Here is a 7,793-nt window from a genome sequence, read left to right on the forward strand (position 1 = left end):
TAGAGATACAAGCGTTAAAAAAAAAAAAAAAACTCTGTTTAAGTCTGGTTATAAGGGAGGTTTTAGCCCAAATCTAAAATTATTTAAAATTATTAATTACATAAAACAAAAAATTAACAGTTGTAGTACTATCTTTAGAGATTGTATAAAAGAATAAAAATTTATTATATCATTTAACAAAAAAAAAAATAGAGAAATTAATTGCGAGTCTTAAAACTGCAATAGTCTGTCTCATGTTTACTGTAGGGAGACTAAACCTTATTGCTCTTTGGTTTTAAAACATTACGAATTATGTATTTTATTGCATTTCTTCCAATAATGCCTTTTGCATAGTTGTCATGATTTTTAAAAAAAATTTACTGTACACTTATTTTCAATAAGAAATATGTTAAAATGAATTTCCAACTAATTTACAACTTGCAATCAATTGATTTTCTTTTTTTCTTTAACCTGAAAATTATATTTTATAAAAAAAATAAAATTTCTCAGAAAGCACTATATACAGAAGAGCAATCATTATATTTATATCATTTTTATCCTTTCACAGATAATTCCCTTCTTTATTATATTTTCAAAAAAATATCAATGTCTTAAATCAATTTTGAAACAAAACAGTAGCTTATTATTAAAATATATAAAGCAAATAATCAAAATTAATTCATATTCAAAATCTTAATTCTCAACTGCAAATGAAAAATTACTATATAATGAATATACGTTAATTTGAAATGGTTATCTTTTTTTCAAATTATAAAGGCAAAGTAGTCAAAAAAATCTATGAAAAACTTAGTTATCAACAGTAAATAAACTTGTTTTAAAAAGAAAAGTTATAATTTGTTATGATGGAATAAACAAAACAAAACAAAAATATCTTACGAAATTACTGACAGATAAAATAGTTATTAATTATTAAAAAATCATTAATTTTCTTAATTAAGTAAAAAAGGTTGGGGAAATTTAAATGCAAATACCATCAAAAATATTTAAAATCTTTGTTATAAAATATTCCTAAGATAATATCTCATGTATTATAGATAAAAATATTAATAAAGTGTATTAACATTGTAATAAACATCGAAATACATAAAAATGTCAATAATTGTGTATATACTATAGTTGACATACTATACATTTTATGATTATCATCGATATCTATCAAAATAAGTTCTGCATTGATTAGCAAGATTCAAATCATAAGTTAATGGAACTAAAATATAGATATATACTATCCTTAAAAAAACTTATTTTAAAAATTCTATTTATTGTTAGTATATAAATTGTTGACATATAATATATATTTAGTGATTATTATCGAACTCCATCAATATATGTCACGTATTAACTAACAAGATGCAAAAATTAAGTTAATTAAACTTATATTAAAAATTATTCTAGAGAAACTTTTATTTTAAAAATTCATACACAATAATACAATTTTCAACAAAGGAAAAAATTAATAGGCTTAATTAAAATATTCTACTCGAATGTTTCTAAAGTAATTAAATTTATAGGTGTTTCCTGCGTATGGTTTCAATTATATCAAAATAATTATGAAAAATTTTCAAGAAGCTCACTTGATACAATATCACTTAAAGATTCCATTCAATAACACAAGCGCGAAACACCCAAACAAGCGAACTTGGCACATTCCTAAAGAACAACAGAGGTGTGCGTAGTTTCGAGCTCAAATGAAAAGTGATTTCATAAACAAAAAAAGGATTTCGCGTGTTGGGGTGTCATTATTGAATTCCAAGTACCTATCAAGATTGAACGGTACTTAGTTTTGTTGAGAAAGTAAGAAATTATCTCTAAAAACCCCAGCTGATGCCAGGGACGCGTAACCATGACAGTCACGTGACTGACGTCATAACAAGACGGAGACGAAACAGAAAGGTGAGTGATTCCCTAGATGCGCCAATTCATATCCTTGATCGCCAAATGGTGGGATGCTTATGAGCCAAACTAAAATGTTTGCTTTTCCTTCGGGCTATCAAGTGATAAGAAAAGGTCAGTTTGATTTGATGAAAGATTAATAACGGTGGATAGAAAAAAATACTATTGAAAATTAGTTATCGAATAAATAATATTTTTATTTGGAAGTAAAAAATATGTATAACTTTTAAATGTATCTAAATATTTAAAAATAATTCTTCGTTTTTAATTATTATTATTTTAAATAAAACTTCACTTTTTAAGCGTGTTTGTATCATTTAAAAAGTATAAGTGTATAAAATTCTCTTAAATAATTCAGTAACTTGGAATTCTTTTAAACTAAACGCTGAAAATTTAAAAAAAAAAGATAAAATTTTCAACTTTTTTACTAAATGAATGAAAAAAAAAATCAGCAAAAATTTACTAAAATTACAAAAAACAAAAGAAAAAAAATGATGAGATGAAAAATTAACTTCAAAATAAGCAAATTATAAAGTTACGACATAATGAACGTGAAGTTATAAAAATAAACGGTGTTAAATACTATGTCGGACTAAAATTAAATAGAAATGTGGAACGGAGAAACAAATTAAATAAAAGTACTGACTAGAGCATTTCGGAATCATGGGACCTGTGTTTATTAGCTGGAAAAAAATATACAGATCCCGAAAGAAATGTTGCAGATTATTAGCAAGGAAATTGCAGATTAAAACTGATTTTTTTTTTTTTTTTTGCATAAATTTTGTAAAATTTTTATCGATATTAAAAAAAAATGGTAATAATCATAACAATAAGATGCATAGATGTCGTCGTTTTTCATTACCTTATAAAGGTGAAATATATGATACAAACTTCCCTCATTCCCTTATTGAAACATTTCTCAAACAAATTTAATTAATCTGTTTCAAACTATCAATTTAAATTAGCTTCATGTTTATTTTATTAGCATTGTAACAAATTCATTTTCTTCCTAGCATTGAAAAAAAGTTTAACTTTTCTTCGTTAACATTAAAAAAATTTTCGTCATTTTTAACATCAATTGAACTTTATTTGTATAAGCATAACAGTACTACTATTAGTAAAAGAGATTATCGCAGCAATAAGATGCATACATGGTCGATTTTGATAACCTTATATGAGGTTGAAACATAAAATACGTACGTTCACCGGTTACAACTTTTCAAACGATTTTAATTAGACTCCGCAATTGTGTTTATTTTACCACGACACAAAAACTAAACGGATTATATATTAAATTTTATAAAAGACCATTGTAAAGTTGAATGCCATAGATGATGCATTGGGTAGCTAACTATTTGGCGACCTTCAAAAATACTTTTAAGACTTTTATCTGATGATTTATTTCAAGGCTTTTCGAACAACCAAAAGCCTCCACCCACTGCTTCAAAGCGATTGAATGAGGAGTTGCCAGATCGTATAATAACACGATTTAAAAAAAACGATTTTTTCTCCTATTCATCATCGCATCTTCTTATTAAACTAAAAAGCTGAACACAATAGCAAATAATCAGTATATTAACTTTAAATCTCTTCATGAAATATAAATGAATGAAGCGAACAATAGATACCTGTTTTATACTGATCATTTATTTAAAAAAAAAAATAGTGATGCATATGGAAACAAAAAGTAGAGATTTATTTAATATTTTACTAAATTTTTATTTTCTTTTGTATTTCAATACATCTAAAAAGATAAAGTAACTTGGCGTTACTTCATTTATTTATTAGCCGTGAAAATACAATAGTTTATTTTGAATAGTTAACAGTATCTGGTTGTTATTCTAAATTTCAATTCAATGCATATGCCAATTACAATGCACAAAAAAGAACACCTAATTTTTTTAATGATAGGATTTTAAATCTAATAATGATAGGTACCTGCAATCTTGAAATTACCATCCCTATGATTTAGCTAAGGGATCGGTCAAAAGTTTTGACCGATTATGAATGAATAATAATTGAATGGTAAAAAATAATGAATGAATCTTTCAATTCATTATTTTTTTATTATACTATAAGGCTTCACCCCCTGTTCGCTCTGCTCACCAGCCTCGTAATTGCTTCTCATTCGTCGTTTATTATTATTATTATTATTATTATTATTGTCCTACAGAGCTTAAAATTTGCTTTTAAACTGGAAAATGTTATAAACAGTTGGGACTGGGTCGAACCTACTCAAAAGCAGGGAAAACTGCTTTTCCGTGAAAACTAAACAAATATCAATCCCTTCCTCCAAAAAATTGTGTAGCCAATTCTGTTGAGGTAAAATATTGACATAAATCAATCACTATCTTTCAAAGGGGAAAAAAACGATACTATTCTAATGCAAGCTTAAGTTTTGTTACCATAACAATTACGCAGGTCACCAGTTACCGACAATACACATAGACGTATCAAATACGGAAATATCACGATCATTAGTGATAATTATTTACGAATACGATAATATCGTGATCATTATCGAAAACATGCCAAAAAGACGATGCCTGAGACAATTACACATAACGATTATTTAATACGATATAACTATGAGTGTTGTGAAACTATATTTGAGTATCAAAACTATTGACCAATATAAATTAGCCAAATTAGAAAGATATCGCGATGTATTAAGTGTCTATATTTTTTGACAATACATCGCAATATTAAAAGTACTTATCAGTCACGGGGACGGATGTTTATACGGGACACGACTCGAAAAAGCAGTGGTCAACGCATAGTCCTGATAACCCATAAGTATCGGAATTAATGATCTTGTTTACCATAGCAAATAAACTTATCATCGAGAATATAGTAACCATGATATAGCAACTTCCTGCACGATGCTCTCCATTAAATTGAATTGTTTGTTATTACAATATAAATCGTAAAAGAGGAAAACAAAATTCATAAAGAATATTTTTTCATGTTTTCAATAATTAGAAAATTACATTTTAGAGAAATATTATTCAATAGCAACATTCTATGCATTACGCCGATTAATCACATAAATGTACACCAAACCACAAGAATGGAAAATTTTTCTAAAACCCATCCATGCAAAACCACTCGAACAAAAGTCGAGCAAACATAGAATGTTTTTGAGGTACAGCACAGAGCGGGAAACACTATTGTTAATACAGCAAGCACATATCACGCATTTATAATCAGTAACGGCTATAATAGCAAAAAAAAGTTGGATAATTGAAAGCAATTCATGATTACGCATAAAAAGGGGTTTGAAGGGCGGCAAAAACGGAAAGTATGGGTGCGAATTTTTTTTTTTTTTTGTTCCATGTTTTTTTAAGTCACATTATAGTCACATCCGTGATTAAACTGGTTTACTGTCGGCCTCTCCCTTCTATGATGTGGATTTATAATAAACAGTAGTAGCAGGCTTGGTTGTATTGGATATTCATCAGATACCGAATACACCCTTTAAATAATGAGATGTCTGTCAACAATGAGTTGATAGGAATACAAAGTATAATATAACAATAAATGTATTTCTTAAAATAAAATATTAATTGGAGCAGAAAAAAAACTCGGAAAAATAATAAAATACACCAAACATCAATCTTTCCTTTAAGTTTTTAGAATTTAAGAGACAAAAGGATATATATTTTTGAAAAAAAATTGCAGTGAAATTGGACACAAAAAAACAAAAAACGGATTTTTTTTTTAATTTATTTATTTTATTGGTATATATATCTTTCAGCATTGTGCATGATTTCGAAATGTACTAATTGGTTAATTATTTTTTTTCTCCCCACAAGTTACGGCGATTCAGATGGTATTCAAAAAGAAATGTTAATTTCCAAGTAGATATTTGAGTCTAAAAGCTGATCGTGCGCAATCATTGGTTTTGGGCAACGGCTTTAAGCTTGGAAAAAGCTGGACGCCTGAAAAGCTTGGGAAAACGTTATGGGCAAACTATATCATCGAAAAGTAAGTAAGAAAGAAAGAAAAAGAAAGCTATAAAAAATTACTTTTGCATCAGTATATTTGGAGATAACTGAAGAGATAAGAGAATAATGATAACATATTGCTAAATGCAAAACAGGTACTAAAATTACCTGTTATCTTTTAGATTCTTCTCCGAATTACATTTTTATTTCTATATTGATTACAGAATAAAGAGATTAAAAAATATTGTTGTTTAGTTGCCTAGGCAACTGGATTTTCCACACTCTGATTTAAAGAATAAATTATTTATTCCACACACGAAAAAGCCATCTTGAAACCATACCCAACTACATGGAAAGAAGAAATATGAAAAAGTACTAAAAATGCTGAATAGTTCCTGGCATTAAACGCCTGTTTAATTTAAAACTTAATGTCAGGATAAATTTCATCTCATCTAATATAATATTCTATTTAAAATAAGTTAAAAAAATCACCATTTCTTTTTATTTAGCTAGCAAATTTATCGTTAATCAATTTCTTTGTCTTAATAAATAAATTAATGTCGATTTAATAAACCTATTAAGAGTAAAGTGCAAGCATTTTTAATACTTGCGCATTTATAAAAAAAAGAATATAATTTCAATCAAAGTGGGGGAAAATATATAAAATTGAAATTTCTAATAAAAAAAAACGGGAAAACTTTTTTTAATACGTAAAAAAAGTTTTTTTAATTAATATTCTTTTTAAGATTTGTTGTATAAATAAATTCAAATAATGCACTTATTCCACTATCGGTTACATTCAAAATAATTATCACTCTAAAAATTGGGGTAAAAAGTAACTTTTATAGGTAAATTTAAACTTTCAAAGGTTTCCTTAATGCACAGAAAACATTTTTAATTATTATTTATTACATTTATACATAGGAGTTTTTCTTAAAAAGTAAAAAAGCGGGGGGGGGAATAATAAAAATTACATTTTCATTAATTATTTTTTAACATTATGCATTTCAATACAAAACATGTTCTAAATGATGAAAAATACTTTTTATTGTGTCGTTCTTATAAGCAAAGTAATGACAATAATATATGAATTTTATTTTTATGTGAACATAACTTAATTTTTCTAATTTACTTTTGACCTTTAGAACTATAACCATTTACAAATTCAATGTTTTGTTTTAGATCTCCCCTCTTTACTCTATTTTTAAAAAAATTGAAATGCAGTAAAATTGCTGTTTTGAATTAATGAACATTAGATTTGCACAAATAGATTGCTAACAATTATTAAAGAAAAAAAATTATCATAGTTTTAATTCCCATTGACTTCAAAGGAAATTTTACTAAAGTAAAACTCAGTTTTCATAAATTTAAAAAAATAATAATAAATAAATAAATTATTAAAATATCGATACATAATGATAATACAAAGATATGGTATCACAGATTAAATGTAGGTAATTACATTTAAATTAGGAATTTTACTCCTTGACGTTAAGTTCTTAAAAATTCCTAATTTTTTAAAGTTGGCACTTAAAAAATATCGGTATTAAGTACTTCATATTAAAAATCAAACTGTTTTCTTAAAAATTATAGCGAAAAATCTGGCCTCAGAGATAAATTTAAAAAAAGGGGTGGATTTGAGTTTTATTATTGTAGGACTAACCCTGGGAGAATTTTGTATTTTTCCACTCAATAATTTTTCCTCTCTTAGTTTAATTAAAAATTACAAGGAAACAAAAGTGAAAAATTACTACATTTAATTCAACACATAAACGGTGACAAAATGAAAAAAAAGTAATAAAATATCACAACAATTTGATTTTTGCAAGTTTATTATTATTATAAAAAGAAGCAAAACGGTTTCGTAATTTTCTTTACAAAATTGACACATTTCTTTTTTAAATAAACCAGAAACAAACAGCAACAGACATTCTTTTTTTCAAAAAAAATGCT

The sequence above is a fragment of the Parasteatoda tepidariorum genome, chromosome 8 (genome assembly GCF_043381705.1).
Source record: "Parasteatoda tepidariorum isolate YZ-2023 chromosome 8, CAS_Ptep_4.0, whole genome shotgun sequence".
Lineage (NCBI taxonomy): Eukaryota > Metazoa > Arthropoda > Arachnida > Araneae > Theridiidae > Parasteatoda > Parasteatoda tepidariorum.